This window comes from Budorcas taxicolor, chromosome 1, assembly GCF_023091745.1.
Source record: "Budorcas taxicolor isolate Tak-1 chromosome 1, Takin1.1, whole genome shotgun sequence".
Lineage (NCBI taxonomy): Eukaryota > Metazoa > Chordata > Mammalia > Artiodactyla > Bovidae > Budorcas > Budorcas taxicolor.
Genome location: NC_068910.1, coordinates 190,040,839 through 190,060,167, shown reverse-complemented (window position 1 = coordinate 190,060,167; position 19,329 = coordinate 190,040,839). Strand labels below are relative to the sequence as shown.

Sequence of the window (19,329 nt, the reverse complement as noted above, 5' to 3'; positions counted from 1 at the left end):
AAGCATATATAAAACTTCCACAGCAAATATGATGTTTTCTAATAAAAATGATGAGATATTTGTAAAACCTGAAGAAACAAATATGCTATGATATTTGGTAATACTACACCTGTTTTGGAGGAGGTAATTTTTTTTCTAGTCTCATTTTTAGCCAAAACCAATCAAACAAGCAAACAAAACCCATTGTGAACACTGTTTAATTGCATTGGTGACTGTATGCAGAGAACTCTATAAGGTTTAGTCCCTCCTTAGAATATATAGTCTAAACAAAGTGCTTCCCTTCCCTCAAGTTGATAACAGTCGTAATGTTATCTTCCAAACTCTTCTATGTTGTTTGGGATTAAAATATATGTACTATGGGGTTCCCAGGTGGTGCTAGTGGTAAAGAACCCACCTGCCAATGCAGGAGACTGAAAGATGTGGGTTTGATCCCTGGGTCAGGAAGATCCCCTGGAGAGGGGAATGGCACCCCACTTTAGTATTCTTGCTTGGAGAAGTCCATGGACAGAGGAGCCTAGTGGGCTACAGTCCATGGGGTCACAAAGAGTTGGACACAACTGAGTGACTAACACTTTTCACTACTATATATAAAATAGATAACCAGCAAGGACCCACTGTATAGCACAGGGAACTATATTAAATACCTTATGATTTATTGTATCTTCCAATATACCTATAATCGACAAGAATCTTAAAAAGGTATATATGTATTTTATATATATATGTATGTATAACTGAATCACTTTACTATACACTTGGAACTCCCACAACATTGTGAATCAACTATATGTCCACAAAAAATTTTAAAAAGCAAAAATGAAACAAACGCTTCCATGTCAGATGTGATCATTACCAGATTATAGAATCAATTCTTGATGATGGAAAAGCTTCTGGGAGTGGCATCAGGTGTAACTATGGCAACTTTCAGGGCAAAGTGCAATCCAAATGCTGGGTGGAGGGCTGGAAATGATAAAGTGGTAATAGACTGAGTTCTTATCTGGCATGATTCCTGCCTGGTAACTGACATGGTGGCAGGATTCTGTCCCTCTTTTTTTTTAGCCACACCACAAGGCTTGTGGGGTCTTAGCTCCCTGACAGTGATTGAACCTGCACTCTTGAAAGTGAAAGTATGGAGTTCTAATCACTGGACCACCAGGGAAGTCCCAACGGGTTCCTTTTTGAATAAAAGCTAAGAGAGCCTTGTTGAAGGTGTTTTTGCCTTTTGAGATTCTTTGCTGGGAGGGACAGCTCCAGACTCCCCTCTGTCCTACAGGTTCACCTGTTTTCTACCAGTGGTCTCCAAAGTGGGCTGCATAAAAAGACTAAGAAGAAGAATAAAATGCCACAACTTCTCTTTCAATAGATCTCATCCTTCTAAATATGTTGGGGCATGGGGAGCATCTAAGCACTGGCTGATAAAGGGCATGCAATCAAAAGTGTTTGTCCACTTCTGCCCCATAGTCCATTGCTCTTGTTTGTCCCATCTGCTTCCATCCCCTCTCCCGGACTCAGGATAGACGCCCCTTTCCTGCCTCTCAGGTCCTGCCTCTCAGAGTCCACCAACAGTTCCTAGGCTCCGATTAGCCCTGCCCAAAGTCTTGAGCCCTTCCCAAAGTCTTCCTGAGCTTTTACAGTCTCCATTCTGGAGTTATTTCTCCCAGTTCTGCTCTTTCTCGTTCTTGTCTAGAGCCTGTATTGTCTTCCTACATAGACTTTGTATTTTGTGTTTTTGTTATTTAGTCCCTAAGTTGTATCTGACTTTTTTCAACCTGAGAGACTGTAGCCCGCCAGCCTCCTCTGTCCATGGAATTTCCCAGGGAAGAATACTGGAGTGGGTTGCCATTTCCTTCTGCAGGGGATCTTCCCAAGCCAGGGATCAAAATTGCATCTCCTGCATTACCAGGAGGATTCTTTACCACTGAGTCATCAAGGAAGCCCATTTACATGTTATATTCACCCTGATTCAGATTTGCCCTTTGGGAAGAGACTTCTGGTAGAGCCTTTTAGGTGGCTTCCATTAATTTAGCTTTAGAAACTGATCCTAGTGTGTGAGATAAATGTCTGAGTGCCTGCTCCTCATTATTTATTGACAGTTTTCCTTAAGACACAGTGCTTTGCACATAGTAAGGATGCACATATTTGTGACTGGGGTAATTCTCTTTAGTACTGTAAATCTTTGAATGGTTAGAATCTCAGACTAGCGATGTGGTGTAATTCTTTGGTCATCTCGAGAGTTGGTCATCTAGTCCAACTCTTCCCATTTATGATAGTCGTTTCAATTTACTGATCATACACTGTATTCAGGTATTGGAATGACACTTTACCTATATTATCTCTAATTCTCAGAATATTCTTTGTAAGGTGAATCCAGTCTCCCTGTTTTCAGACAAGAAATCAGAGGCTCAGAGATGTGTTGCAGTTGGGTGGCAGATCAGAAGTCAAACCATTAATTCCAAAACTCTTTCCTTTTTGGGATGCTACCTCCTGCAAGGCTATTGTGCAGCCAGCCTTGAACATCTCCAGTAAAGACACCTATTACCTCATAAGTTATCCCCTTCCATTTTAAGCTTTTAAAATGGTTGTTTTGGGAGAACTTTGTAAATAAATGAGCACAACTGATGAGAAAAAAAAAAAACAAAACACTGTTGCATCTTGGCCTAAAGCTCAACTGTAAGTGTTATTGAATGTGGTCACCAGTTGGGTCTGGTTAGAAAGTCCCTGCAAAGAATGATGCCAAATAAGGCATGTGTGCATGCAGTATGTGACAGCTGCATATTGATTAGCTGTGGCTGGAAGGTACATTTCATATAAAGAGCATTTTCCTGTAAACAGTTAACATCTGTTATTACCAGGGAGCTTGCCATAGTCTCAGTATCTACAAAGATGCAGATAGCAGATTCTATGATTTCATAGGTGATCCTTGCATTTAGTACAATATTACTGATTACAGTGATTGATTAATACAGAAAGGAAAATATTCTGCTAAGGTTTCATTTCGTTTTTTTTTTTCTTTCTAAAAATTAAAAAAAAATTCACTAAGGCATAATGGACTTGCAGCATTATATTAGTTTCAGGTGCATAATGATTTGATATTTGTATGTATTGTGAAATGATCACCACAATTAGTCAACATCCACATCCACACCATACATAGTTACAAGAGTTTTTTTTCCTTGTGTTAAGGACTTTTTAAGATTTACTCCCTTGACAACTTTCAAATGTGCAATACAGTATTATTAATTATAGTCACCATGCTGTATCTTACATCCCCAGGACTTATTTTATAACTGGAATCTGTACTTTTTTGACCCCTTTCACCTCCACCTCGCATATGGTATTTGTCTTCCTTTTCTGACTTATTTTACTAGCATAATGTCCTCAAGGTCCATCCGTGTTGTCGCAAATGGCAAGATTTCATTCTTTTTTTTAATGGCAGAATGAGTCTGAGCAAGCTCTGCGAGATGGTGAAGGACAGGGAAGCCTGGCATGCTGCAGTCTACAGGGTCACAAAGAGTCGGACCTGACTGAGCAACTGAACAACAGCAACAATATTCCATTATATGTATATATATATATATATGCACACACATATACACATGGGTTTCCCTGGTGGCTAAGATGGTAAAGAATCAGCCTGCAATGTGGGAGACCTGGGCTCAATCCCTGGGTTGGGAAGATCCCCTGGAGGAGGGAATGGCAACCCACTCCAATATTCTTGCCTGGAGAATCCCATGGACAGAGGAGCCTGGCGGGCTGCAGTCCATGTGGGCAAAGAGTCAGACACCACTAAGCGACTAAGCGCAGCACATACACACATAAACCACATCTTTATCCATTCATCCATGGATGGACACAGGTTGTTTCCACATCTTGGCTATTGTTAACAATGCTGGATTGAACAAGGGGGTGCAGCTGTCTTTTAGAATTAGTATTGCCATTTTCTTTGGATAAATACTCTGAAGTAGAGTTGGTGGGTTGTATAGTAATTGTATGTTAACGTTTTGAGAAATCTCCATACTGTTTCCACAGTGGCTGTACCGATTTACATTCCAATCAACAGTGCACAAGAGTTTTCTTTTCTTTCCTTTTTTTCAAACTTCTCCAAAATTACTCCTTTTTTTTTTTTAAATAATAGTCATTTTAGCAGGTGAGAGGTGATATCTCACTGTGGTTTTGAGTTACCCTTATGGTTAGTAGTAATGTTGAGCATCTTTTGATATACCTGTACATCTCATTTTTTAATGTAAAGATTTTCCTTTTCTTTGAGGTACAATGTCTATTTGTTGAAAGAATTTATCAACATAATTGTCTTGGCACCATTCATGAAACTAATTGAAGATATCATATCTTATATATTTAATACATTGATTTTTAAAGAAGGAGCATTTTTAAAGGAACTTATGTAGTCCCTTGGTCACCCATAGGCACATTTCTTTGAGCTGTGTGTTATGGAAATTCTACAGTTAAAATGGCTTAGTTCTTTTTTAAAGTAAATATTTAATAAGAGAAAACATTTTACTTTTATGCTTTCTTAAATTTCAATGATTATGATTTTGAAAAATACCAAATGGCTGAATATATGAATTTTGTGACATAAAAGTTATTTCCTTCTATATTCACTAAAAATATTCCCTTTATTTAGAAGTCGGCAGATTGTAATGTTTTAGTTTTTATTCTTGGTCTTTACCCTGCTCCTCTAAACCTCTTTCCACCTATTTCAACCTTAGGTACTTCATTCTCATACATACTTAATTCACTGATTAGAGATATCCCAGTGCTGAGTAGAGATTATTGAATAAATCTATTGCAAGCATTCAGGAGATAGGCCAGTTGTTTATTTAACAAGCAATGATAAACCCCAATTATGCTTATAGCTGGCACCAGATGCTCAGGGCAGGAAAGGGCAGAGGAGCAAGCGGGAGCACAATCAAGAGGAGTTAGAATCATTCCTCTTCTCAGTTGCAGGGGAAATGGGCCCACAATGTTTCAATGCAACCACTTTGTGATTACTTATTTAATGCAGCCATTTTGAAACAAGCAGTATTTCAATGCTGCTTCAAACACCATTAAGTTTCCAATGTTTTTACTTCTCAGTAATTTGCTAGACAGACACCTGCACCCCATCCACAGAGGTCAGGGCTGGGGTGAGGGCTAGGCACCATCTGGCAAGAAAACCACGGAAAACTGGAGTTACGAGTCACCCACACTTGCTCATCTCAGAGAGAACTGTCAGTCCTGGGGTGTTTGTTTCTCTCTCCCTTGGCTTTTATCTTGGTTCTCTGATTTCTCCTTCTCCATAACAGTGCCTGGCCTCACTTCCTTCTAATAAAAAAATAGATTTGAATGCAGCAGGATGGAACTTATTAATACTTTGTTTTCCACTTTAAACTGCATGAATGGTCTCTCATGTTTTGGAAGCTTTCTGATTATATTAACTTTATTTAATTGGATGAGTGTTGGAAGGGAAGGGGTTGGGAATGGAGTGACTCTGTGGGCTACAATTCTCTCATATTGCCAGCTCCAGACTGTGCCGGAAATCCTCAACATGTCTAACAGGCCCTTCAGTGATTTATGTATATTCTGTCTACTGGCACCAAACTCCTTCATAATAACTTAGGGGAGACAGGCTAAGCCAGGTCTGGTAGATGTCAACACAAGATAACACAACACTTTGTTTTCTCATATTGTGTAAACAAAACTAAAACATATACCAAGTAATTGGATATGGGCTTGTCAAAGCAATAAATTTGTAAGACATTATAAACAATTCAGAAATAAAGTAGAAAATGAAAGTCTCATAAAGAAAGGGATTAGAGATGGAAGAAGGGTGATGAAAGGCTAGTTTTCTTGTTTTACTCTATAATTTATAAAGCAGCAGCGGTTTTATACTTACACCAAAAATCTCTTGACTTTGCTGTGCCACAGAACATTGTAACTCAGGAGAGACAAGCATTGTACAAATATTATATGAGAAGAAATAAAATGGGGAAGGAAGAGAGAATTTCTCTTTGTGAGAGGGGCATGGAAATAACCTACCTTAGTTTCCAAACTGGAATGGTGTTGTCATTAGGGCTGATGTGGTTCTTAAATTCTACATCAGCCTCATGGCTGATGGCAGAAAATCATCACCCCAGTGAGGGATGGAGGCAGGTCCATTGTGAGGGGGAGGGGGCTTCTAAATCCTGTCCCATGTGGTTGGTGGTTTTCTTATATTCACTTAAGAAAAGGATGTTTATGGGCTTCCCTGGTGGTCCAGGACTTACCTCGTAGCTCAGATGGTGAAGAATCTGCCTGCAAAGCAATCCCTGGGAGAATTCCATGGACAGAGGAGCCTGGCAGGCTACACGCCATGGGGTCGCCAAGAGTTGGACCTGACTGAATGACTAAGACTTTTACTTCTTTCACTGGTGATCCAGTGGTTAAAAATCCACCTTGCAACGCAGGGGACATTGGTTTGATCCCTGGTCCAGGAAGATCCTACATGCCTCAGAGCAACTAAGCCCGTGTGCCCCAGCTACTGAGCCTGTGCTCTGGAGCCCGTGTTCCACAGCAAGAGAAGCCACCACAATGAGAACCCCGAACACCACAGCTAGAGCGTAGCTCCTGCCCTCTGTAACTTGAGAAAGACCATGTACAGCAATGAATATCTAGCACAGCCAAATAAATATTTTTTTAAAGTGACTTTATTTTTTTGGGCTCCAAAATCACTGCAGATGGTGATTGCAGCCATGAAATTAAAAGATGCTTACTCCTTGGAAGAAAAGTTATGACCAACCTAGATAAGCATATTCAGAAGCAGAGACATTACTTTGTCAACAAAGGTCCATCTAGTCAAGGCTATGGTTTTTCCAGTGGTCATGTATGGATGTGAGAGTTGGACTATAAAGAAAGCTGAGCGCCGAAGAATTGACGCTTTTGAACTGTGGTGTTGGAGAAGACTCTTGAGAGTCCCTTGGACTGCAAAGAGCTCCAGCCAGTCCATCCTAAAGGAAATCAGTCCTGGGTGTTCATTGGAAGGACTGATGTTGAAGCTGAAACTCCAGTACTTTGGCCACCTGATGCGAAGAGCTGACTCATTTGAAAAGACCCTGATGCTGGGAAAGATTGAGGGCAGGAGGAGAAGGAGACAACAGAGGATGAGATGGTTGGATGGCATCACCAACTCAATGGGCATGAGTTTGAGTAAACTCCGGGAGTTGGTGATGGACAGGGAGGCCTGGCATGCGGTTCATGGAGTCGCAAAGAGTCGGACATGACTGAGTGACTGAACTGAACTGAACAGAAAGTATTTTTAGGGACTTTCCTGGTGGTCCAGTGGTTAAGAATCCACATTTCCACTGCTTGGGGCATGGGCTCAATCCCTGGTTGGGGAACTGAGATCCTGCATGCCGCATGGTGGCACAGTCAAAAAATAATTTTAAAAACTTAAAAATAAATAAAAATAAATAATTTTCAAAGAAAAGGATTATTAATCTACATCCCTCATCTTTTAAGACAGAGGTTGCTAGTTCCCACACTCCCTCATTCTATGCGCTCTCTCATCCACTGCATCATCCTTCCAGCTGTTCCTCTAAAGCCTGTACCACTAGGAGAGGCTTCATGTGGCTGTGTACATGCTCTCCCCTGCACAACAGCCTGGTGATGGGGCAGGAATATCTGCTAGGCAGCCTGTAATCTGCCGGCCACACTCTGGGCCCACACAGGGCTGTCTGCCCAGAAGAAGGAAGCCTTTCCCTGAGTCACAACTGGGCTGATAGCTGCCCCTGGGCCCTTGCACATGCTCTTTCTCTGTGCCTCCCTCTGCCTCAAATGCTTTTTGCCCTGACATTCTCCCTGCATTCAGTTTTCTGATCAGCAACACCATCTCTCAGAAAACTCTGCCACCCACCCAAATGGCAAAATGGCAGCCCCCATCACTCTCTGCCTCCTCAGCCTGCTTTATTTTCTTCCTGTTTTACTAGCAGACACTGTAATATATGATATCATATATGCTTATTCATTCTTTCTCTCTACTAAAACAGAAGCTCTTTGAGGGCCAGAACTTTGCTCTCTGCTGTATCCCCAGCACCTATCAAAGGCCCTGGCATACAGTAGGCACTTAACATTTGTGAAAGGTTTAAAAGACACCATTCCTAAGGCTTTCCAAGTCCAGAGTTAGGCTCAATTCAGAACATTTGTATTGACCCTGCTCAAGCAGACTCTTCTCTGATGAACTGATCTCCAAAGCCCAGAAAAGCTAAACCAAAAATAGAAAACACAAAAGCTGTTGGCTGTGAACCTCAGTGACAATGGCAGTGGTGCCTGTACTTCAGAATCAATCACTTAGGGATCTTAACAACAAACCAGACCCCTAAAAGATGCCTGTTGCCCCACCTTCATCCCTCCCTTCCCTTCAGTGAAACCTGTGGAAAGAGGCCTGTTCACTTTGTGGACAAGTCATTTATCTGGAAAGAAAGAACATTTAACATGAGCCATCATGATAGGAAGACTTAGCAGTGCTTTGATTTGAATTTTAAAGGTCAATTCTAAAGTAGTTTGTATCAAAGAGAATTCCTCAAATCTCTTCTATTAATAGCATCATTTCACACCCCAGCAGCTCTGCGGAGGCTATTTAGGATTCTGTCTCACCATGGTTTCACCTAAACTGAGATAATAAAGAGGCAAATGTCAGTGCGGATATAGCGCCACTGAGACATAAAAAATTTATACCCTCTTTCCCTAGGGCCTGAGCTTTTAGAACTTAACAGATCCTTTTCCTGAAAGTCTGGTTTAAAATGCTTGGAGGTTTGCAAATGTCTCAGAGCTTTTAAGACCACAGCACAAATTAAAAAAAAAAAAAATTAACTGAAGTGTAGTTTATTTATAATATTATATTAGTTTCAGGTATACAGTGTAGTGATTAATATTTTTGTAGATTATACTCCATTTAAAGTCATTATAAAATATTGGCTATTTTCCCTGTGTTTTACAATATATCCTTGTAATTTATTTATTTTATGCATAGTACTTGGTACCTCTTAATCCCCTACTCTTATTTTGTCCCTCCTCTCATCGCTCTACCCTCTAGTAACCACTAGTTTGTTCTCTACATCTGTGAGTCTGTTTTGTTATATTCATTCACTTGTTTTATTTTTCAGATTCTACATACAAGTGATAATGCATAGTATTTATTTTCTCTCTCTGACTTATTTCATAAAGCATAATACCCTCCGGGTCCATCCATGTTTGCAAATAGCAAAATTTTGTTCTTTTTTATGGTTAACAGTCCACTGTGTATATACACCACATCTTCTTAAGCCATTCATCTGCTGATGGTCACTTGCTTGTTTCCGTGTCTGGGCTATTGTAAATAGTGCTGCTGTGAACATTGGAGCACGTGCGTCTCTTTTAAAAAAGTTTTAATCTTTTCTGGATATCTATCCAGGAGTGGGACTGCTGGATCATATGATAACTGTATATTTAGTTGTTTTTTTTTTAAGGAACCTCCATACTGTTTTCATAGTAAGCCCTGACTTTGAGTCAGATAAGCTTGGGCTTGAAACATGACTTTGTTTGTCATCCAACTGGATGGGCAAGTTGCGTCACCTCTGTTCTGCAAAGGGAACCCATAAGTAATGCTGTCTTGCAATTTTGTTGTGAAGATTGACTATAAAAGTGCTAGACACAGACTAGATTTCAATAAAGGGTAGCTGTTACTGTTCTTCCTACAACCTCTCTCACAACATTGTTGTTTTTCAGTGGCTAAGTTGTGTCTGACTCTTTGCCACGCCATAGACTGCAGCACACCAGGCTTCCCTGTCCTTCACTATCTTCCGGAGTTTGCTCAAACTCATGTCCATTGAGTCAGTGATGCCATCCAACCATTTCACCCTCCTTCTCCTGTTGCCTTTAATCTTTCCCAGCATCAAGGTTTTTCCAGCTCTTTGCATCAGGTGACAAAAGTGTTGGAGCTTCAGCTTCAGCATCAGTCCTTCCAGTGAATATTCAGGGTTGATTTCCTTTAGGATTGGCTGTGGTTTGATCTCCCACAACCTTACCTGAGGAAAAACAAACCAATCAATGGATATTACAAAACACTAGTTTAAGATGGTACAACTTTCAAAAGTGTTTACTTACTTCAGTTTTTTACTGGAGTATAATCACTTTACAAAGTTTTTGTTAGTTTCTGCTGAAAAGCCACATGAATCAGCTATATGAACACATATATTCCCTCCCTCTTGAGCCTCCCTCCCCAACTGCATCCTACCCCTCTAGGCCATCACAGAGCATGAGCTCATTTTTGGTAGAGATCCTTGAAAAGAGCCATTGAGATCTAAAGAGATGAACTTCAGTGATGACCCTCCCTGGTAGCTCAGATGGTAAAGCATCTGCCTGCCGTGCAGGAGACCTGGGTTCAATCCCTGGGTTGAGAAGATCCCCTGGAGGAGGGAATGGCTACCCACTCCAGTATTCTTGCCTGGAGAATTCCATAGACAGAGGAGCCTGGTGGGCTGCAGTCCATGGGTTCTCATAGAGTTGGACATGACTAACAATTTCAGTAATGGGATGGACATCTGGGCAATGAGGTTACATGCAGAGAGATGGTTTAGGTGTTAGGGGAACAGCTTCCCCTGATGGTGCCTGAAAGAAGCCCGTGTGAGGAGGACATGTAAAGGCATGAAGACAGATAAAGAGGCATCCAGGCAGGCAGGCAGCCTCAGGGCAGGTGGCCGCAGTCAGGTCACACCATCTAGTTAGCCTGAAGGAGGGACATGGCACAAAAACCAGAAACCCAGAGGGATCAAAAGGCATGCTTATAGATCTGAGTAGCTGACAACAGGGTGATCCCTTGAGAGGTGAAGGGTACAATAGAACCTGACCTCACGTTCAGTCCTGGAGAGGTTGGTGGTGGGCAGACTGTCCCATCCCAACATGCAAACAACTGCTTCTGGGCTTCCTTCTTTTAAGTCTGGTTAAGAGTAGCTTCTATGTGTTGATGTCTCAGTTGCCATTTATTTTCATTTTCATAAGAATAATTTTTTAAAAATAGAGAATTCTGGGGAAAAAACAATAGTCTAAATGCTCTTCTAATCTTTCTCAATATTCATACAGATGTTTCACATAATTATAATCCATGTGTGAATTCTGTCTTCTGTTCTAAATGTAGATATTTCCATGAATTAACATAGTACATGTCCTTTCCATTTTTAATACCTCTGTAATCCTTCATCCAGATTATATCAAAATTCTCCATTGGAAGTATTTGGGACGCTAAGAATTTATCATAATACCAATTGCACTGTTAAGAGAATATCTTTGGACACTTTTTTTCTTTTATGTTGTTTTCTTGCCATAAATTCCCCAAAATAAAATTATGAGATAAAATATATGAACACTTTGGTGGCTTCTGATGTGACTAACACATTTCTTTTGCAAAAAACCCTGAGATCTCTCTCTCTGTGTCTACCATGTCAACCCAGAGCACACATAGGTCTCAGATCATATTTTCCACAGGGACATGTCCCTACCTTTGCCCAGGACCCTGGATAGACACTCTTCATTTGTTCATCAAGATTTTAGCAAGATTGGCCTTGAGGCAGAGGTGAGAGTCAGTACTGGGCAAGCTGACTAATGTTGACCTTGTCCTGAGGCTGACCTCAGCCCGGGAGAGAGAAGGCAGAGAAGAAATACTGTTTCTCTTTCTGCTTAGAAAACATGTGCTAGAGGGGAGAAGGAAACAAAATGAACTGGGAAAGGACTTTCTTATGTGCAGTAATGGGCTTCCCTGGTGGCTCAGATGGTAAAGGAGCCCAGGGTTCCTGTAATGCAGGAGACCCAGGTTCCATCCCTGGATTGGGAAGATCTCCTGGAGAAGGGCACAGCAATCCACTCCAGTATTCTTGCCTGGAGATTCTCTGCCATGGACAGAAGGACCTGATGGGCTACAGTCCATGGGGTGCAGAATTTACAGGACTATACTGTTATCAGTTTCCCAGGTGGTGCTAGTGGTAAAGAACACCTCTGCCAGGGCAGGAAATGCAAGAGACGTGGGTTCAATCCCTGGGTCAGGAAGATGCCCTGGAGGAAGACATGGCAGCCCACTCCAGTATTCTTGCCTGGAGTATCCCATGGACAGAGGAGCCTGGTGGGCTACAGTCCATGGGGGTTGCAAAGAGTCGAACACGACTTAGTGATTAAACAACAAATAACAACATACTGTAAAGACCCTATTTGTCCATTTAGGAGTGAGATAACCAGTTCTTCATTCATCAGTTGCTCTCCAGTTGTTTGCTCCAAAGGCAAATGAACAGTGCATCGTAATTTCATCACAAACATGTAGCACTGCCCTCAGCCCACTCCTCTGTAAGTTCTCAGAGGGTGGGTCCCTGTCCAGCTGGGCTGCCTCTCTTTCTGTAGGACCTGGTACAGCACCCCAAGTGCAAGAAATACTTGTTAAATTCATGAGTGAATGAATTTATTCCCCGAAACAGGAAATCAATGAGACAACAAAGTCCTTTCTCTCCAGGGGGCTTTCTATTCCAGGTGCCTATGGAGTTTTCTTTCTTTAGCAGCGACAACATAACACTTAGCAGATGTAAAGTGAACATCAGCTCTGCCCTGATGTAAAGACCAGCCCAAACAAAAGGAAATTCATTCCAGAAATACTCCGGTGAAGTGCTATTTAATCCACGCCTTTTAGGGAACCTGCAGAATTATTTTGAATTCAACTGGTGCAGTGGTTCTGGTTGGGGGAGTGAAGATCTGATGAGTCAGTCATGCAGCCAGTGTTCTATCTCTAAATGGTCTTCGTGAATGAATCATTAGACCACATGCAGGGCTCCACCCACGTTTATTTTCCATTTTCAAGATTATGTTTCACAAATCCCCAAATAACACAAAAAACAATTTTTCTTCCCCCCCCAAAAAACTATCAAAAACAAAAAACTATGGCATGAATAGGATTTCCTTACATTTCCAATTCCAAATGCTTGTGGTTATGTACAGAACAACTATTGATTTTTTATATTATTCATTTTTTGTATCTAGACTTTTTTCAAAATTCTTTAGTATGTTTTTATTGTCGTTGAATTTATGTCTTCTAATTATACTCTCACATCATTTGCTATCATTCTTCTAACACATTGCTAGATTTAATTTGATATTTCATTTAGAGTAGTTTATCCCCCTCACTGTCTGACCTGTCTCTTGAGAAACCTGTATGCAGGTCAGGAAGCAACAGTTAGAACTGGACATGGAACAACAGACTGGTTCCAAATAGGAAAAGGAGTACATCAAGGCTGTATATTGTCACCCTGCTTATTTAACTTATATGCAGAGTACATCATGAGAAACGCTGGGCTGGAAGAAGCACAGGCTGGAATCAAGATTGCCGGGAGAAATATCAATAACCTCAGATATGCAGATGACACCACCCTTATGGCAGAAAGTGAAGAGGAACTAAAAAGCCTCTTGATGAAAGTGAAAGAGGAGAGTGAAAAAGTTGGCTTAAAACTCAACATTCAGAAAACGAAGATCATGGCATCTGGTCCCATCACTTCATGGGAAGTAGATGGGGAAACAGTAGAAACAGTGTCAGACTTTATTTTTCTAGGCTCCAAAATCACTGCAGATGGTGATTGCAGCCATGAAATTAAAAGATGCTTACTCCTTGGAAGGAAAGTTATGACCAACCTAGATAGCATATTAAAAAGCAGAGACATTACTTTGCCAACAAAGGTCCGTCTAGTCAAGGCTATGGTTTTTCCAGTAGTCATGTATGGATGTGAGAGTTAGACGGTGAAGAAAGCTAAGCGCCGAAGAATTGATGCTTTTGAACTGTGGTATTGGAAAAGACTCTTGAGAGTCCCTTGGACTGCAAGTAGATCCAACTAATCCATCCTAAAAGAGATCAGTCCTGGGTGTTCATTGGAAGGATTGATGTTGAAGCGGAAACTCCAATACTTTGGCCACCTCATGTGAAGAGTTGACTTATTGGAAAAGACCCTAATGCTGGGAAGGATTGGGGGCAGGAGGAGAAGGTGATGACAGAGGATGAGATGGCTGGATGGCATCGCTGACTCAATGGATATGGGTTTGGGTGGACTCCAGGAGATGGGTGATGGACAGGGAGGCCTGGCGTGCTGCAATTCATGGGGTCGCAGAGTAGGACATGACTGAGCGACTGAACTGATCCCCCTCTTCAGGGCTTCCCCGGTGGCTCAGTGGTAAAGAATCTGCTGCAATACAGGAGACCTGGGTTCAATCTTTGGGTCAGGAAGATTCTCTGGAAGAGAGCTTGACAACCCACTCTATTATTTTAGCCTGGAGAATCCCATGGACAGAGGAGCATGGTAGGCTACCCATAAGGTCCCAAAGAGCTGGACATGACTGAAGCTACTTAGCATGCATGCATCCCTCTTTTCATAAGTAAAATTGTTCCATCATTCTTGTGTTTTGTGTTTTGTAGTAGGTTTTGGTATTAAAGGATATGATAAAATCATTCAATGAACTAAAGTGCTTTCCATTTGTTTTCACGGTCTGGGATGGTTTGGGAAGTGTAGGGATATTCATGTAAGTACTTATTTCAGAATTATATCATTTTATAATGTTAGGAAATATATCAACATAATTTAAAATATTATCACATTAAAGGTTAAAAATTGTGTGATGATGGCAATCCAGATGAAAAAATTGGACAAAGTAGGTTTTCTAATACAAATTCCAACTATGATAGGAACAAAAGGAAGCTACTTAAACTTGCTAAAAACTATGAATTACAATTGGCAACATCATATTATCAAGTGAAAAATTAAAGCTACTGTCGTTAAAATCAGAGCCAAAGCTAGGATAGGCACATTTACCACATTCAACACTTTTTGAAAAGTTTAAATAATGTATTGGGACTCCTCCATAAATTCAGCAAGTGGTATAAATATTGGAAAAGAGGATAAGTTTTTGGCAGTAGCGTGACTATATACCTAGAAAATTCAAGACTCCATTAAGAAAACAATTAAAACAATTAGAGGTTTTATTTAACTCTATTGCCGAATGCCAGAAATATACCCAATCATTGTTTCTTCTATATTAGCAATTGCCTATTAGATATGGGGGAAAACATCCCACTCAAAATGGTGACAAAAAGAGCCAGATTCAATGATCAAACCACAAGAATTATATCAAAAAAAAACTCTAACATTTTCTTGATTCACTTAAATGAGGCATTACACCATTTTCATGGATAGAGAGATTTAATATATATTTTCTTGGAAATTGAACAAATGGTTTAAACGTTTGTATGGAATAAGAATATTTAAATTTTACTGGATAAATTTAGAAGAGTCGTGAGAGAGCATTTGCCTCACCAGAGAGAAAAAGTACTATAAAGCTACTGAAACTGGAACAATATGGTTGTGACACAACCACAATAGAATCCAGAGATAGACTGGCTATGTTTGAGAATTTGTACTGTGAAATGTGTGTTTCAGTTAAGTGGGAAAGATGACTCTTAAATGGGATTAGCATAATTAACTGTTCATCTGGATATTTGGAAGGATAAGGTGCTGAGTGAGAATGCTTGGAATAAAATTTCATTTTTGTGTCTTAGTAGCTGTATAAACTTGGCTGGTTCCTTAAATTCTCCAATCCTTAATTTTCTTATCCAGTGAAGTAAATCAAGTGCTTACAAAGCTCTTGGCATATGGAAATTGTTCAGTAAATTTTACCTGTTATTGTTGCTCATTACTATTCTTCTCACAATATAAAAGTAAATCCCAGATGGGGCCATATATCTTGAAAAGACAAAAACTCCAACTCAAAAAGATGCATGAACCCCAAAGTTCATTGCAGCACTATTTACAATAGCCAAGACATGGAAGCAACCTAAATGCCCATTAACAGATGAATGGATAAAAAAGGTGTGGCATATATATACAATGGAATACTGCTGAGCCATAAAAAAGAATAAAAGTAATGCCCTTTGCAGCAACATGGATGGACCCAGAGATTATTGTACTAAGTGAAGTAAGCCAGACAAAGGCAAGTGTTATATGCTTTCATTTATATGTGGAATCTAAAAATGTGATACAAATGAAGTTATTTGAGAAACAGAAACAGACTCACAGATATAGCAAAGAAACTTATGGCTACCAAAAGTGAAAGAGTGTGTGTGATCAATTAGGAGTTTGAGATTAACAGATATACAATACTGTATAACGAAATAAACAACAATGACCTACTGTATAGCGCAGAGAACTATATTCAATATCTTACAATAATCTATAATGGAAAAGAAGCTAAAATATGTATATATATATATATGTTTAACTGAATCACTTTGCTGTGTATCTGAAACTAACACAACATTGTAAATTAACAATATTTCAATAAAAAAAAGATATTGTGAACTTGCCCGGTGGTCCAGTGCTTAAGAATCTACCTGCCAATGCAAGGCACACAGGTTCAATCCTTGGTCCAGGAAGATTCTACATGTCTTAGGGCAATTAAGCCCACACACCACAACTACTGAAGCCCATGAGCCTAGAGGCTGTGCTCTGCGAAAAGAGAAGCCACAGCAATGAGAAGTCCGTGCACTGCAACAAAGACCTAGCACAGCCGGAAAAAGAAAAAAAAAAAAAACCCTCCCTCTTCAAAATAAATAAATAACAAAACATCCCAGGTGAATTAAAGATCTAAATTTAAAACATATAACAATAAAGATAGCAGGAGGAAATAGAGGAGAATATTTGTATAAGCTCAGTTTGAGAGAGACAGCTTCTAGGAAGACAGAAAATGAAGAGTCAAAAAGAAAAATCTGATGAGTTCAACAACATAAAAATTAGGAACTTCTGCCTAGCGAAAAATGGTAATCAAAGTCAATATAGGACAGACAAATTAATGTTTTTAAAATACAACCCCCCCCCACAATCTTATCTTTAAAAAAAATTAAAAAATGGGCAAAGAATATGAATTATCAACTAACCAATTAAGAACTTTATATAGCTGGTAAGTGTCTGAAAAGATGCTCAACTACACTAGGCCAGTGATATACAAATTATAATAGAAATGGCAGCCATGAAATTAAAAGACACTTGCTCCTTGGAAGAAAAGCTATGACAAACCTAGATAGCATATTAAAAAGCAGAGACATTACTTTGCTAACAAAGGTCCATCTAGTCAAAGCTATAGTTTTTTCAGTTCATGTATGAATGTGTGAGTTGAACCATAAAGAAAGCTGAGCGCTGAAGAATTGATACTTTTGAAATGTGGTGTTGGAGAAGACTCTTGAGACTCCTTTGGACTGCAAGGAGATCAAACCAGTCCATCCTAACTGAAATCAGTCCTGAATATTATTCACTGGAAGGACTGTTGCTGAAGCTGAACCTCCAATACTTTAGCCACCTGATGTGAAGAACTGACTCATTAGAAAAGACCCTGATGCTGGGAAAGACTGAAGGCAGGAGAAGGGGACAACAGAGGATGAGATGGTTGGATGGCATTACTGACTCAATGGACATGAGTTTGAGCAAGCTCTGGGAGTTGGTGATGGACAGGGAAGCCCAGCATGCTGCAGTCCATGGGGTTGCAAAGAGTCGGACATGACTGAGCGACTGAACTGTCTTTTTTTAATTCAACAGAATGACAAAAATCTGTAAATTTATGATTTATAATACTGACAACATCCCACTTTGGCTAGAGGATACAGAGACAGGTGGTCCTCGGTGTTGCTGGCCAGAGTGTGCCTGCTACAACTTGTGACAAAATTTAATCAGTTGTTAATTAGTTAAAATTAAGCTTGCACATACCTTTTGACCTAGCCTATAGAAAATCTAGCCTGTAGAAATGACAGCACAAATCATTAAATGATAGGTATATAAGTGAGTTTGTTGCACCAATTTTTTTAGACCATCCCCTTAAAAACAAAAAACAATAATCTGAACTTTTCTCAAATAGGGAAATGGATGAACATGTTATGGACTATCATGTCTACAAAAGAATATATTACATGTTATGTATTGATCTGGAGTAAGAAAAGTAAGTTCCGAGTTATGACATAATGGCTGACATTTTTTGAACACTTAACACCGTGCCAGGCCATTTAAATATGGTCTCTATATTAAACATCGTTGCCAGGGTTCTTTCTCACTGGATCTGCATCCTCCTCCCCAGTATATTCTGGAGTTTGGCTTTCTCTGCCCCGCTTTATCTGAATTGTCTTCCAGAAATTACTGTCCATTAGTGACTTCCTCACCTGTTCTCTTTGTTGTTTTAATTTTATCCCTTCTAATCCTCACCATAATTATTTATACAGTGATTGTCTCTGCAACGACAGGAGGAAAATATATGGTCCACTCGAAGCAAGATCTTTTAATTTCATGTTGTTTTAAAAAAACTACATTGATTTATATAGATTTTTATGAGGGCAGATGAAAGTAGCAAAGGGTACATAATGAGCCTTAACATTTGAATGGACACATTGGCAATCTATTGTCCTTGAGCAGAAAGCTCTCATGATTTTTTAAATAACAGTAGTTTGCTTTCAACTATGGCTAAGACCTGAATCAACAAGAAGCAATGTCTATTATCATCGTGTTATTTTGTCAGTTTTGAGTTATATACTCACAAAGAAGGCAAAACCCCATAACTGCAAAAATCATGTTAATTAAGGCCTCCAAGCCAAAGAAAGTCTTTTAAAATCCCAATAGCTAGAAATAACTCATCTTGTTTTAGAATTTAAGAGTACCACTTCTCAAATTTCTAGTTTAAATTTTAAAAAGATCTATAGAAAAAAACCTATAGGAAATAGAAATTACAAATAAGAACACCTTTGTGACATGTTTTGAGAGCATATGGACTTTTAAAAACTACCTTATTCTTCTTAGTGTATATACGTCCATAAAATCATTTTCTTTGCTTTTCTGCTAGTCAGTGGAGCACGCTCATTCAAAGTCAGGGGAAGAACATGTTCCATTATCAGTGCACTAAACCACAGGATTAACGAATATTCTAGCAAAAGCAATCACATTTATTAATGTCCCAGTGGAGCTGTGGTCTGAAACAATAAACTTAACCATAATAATTCGGTATCCATTAATCAAATAAATTAATTCCTCCATCCACTGTTACTAGGATATTTACAATTTCCTGATAATAAAAGGGGGAGAGAGAGGAAGAATATTCGTTTACTTTTTAAAAGGATAACTTTGGGGAAAGAATAGACCCAAAGGAGTATAAACAGTTGATTTGCATTTACTTGGCAACCCCCGCTTCTGGCAAACCATGTGCAAAGCGTTAATGAGCTGGGTTGACTTCAGTGGTAACCACATTCTGTGGTTGAAGGGGGTGGCAGGAGTT

At 39.7% G+C, this 19,329-nt stretch overlaps 1 protein-coding gene across 1 annotated transcript in view; it reads left to right on the top strand.

Annotated features, from left to right (window-relative positions):
• Window positions 1–19,329, top strand: part of U2SURP (U2 snRNP associated SURP domain containing) — a 96,857-nt gene that overhangs the window by 3,490 nt on the left and 74,038 nt on the right. The gene's annotated exons all lie outside the window — the stretch shown is intronic.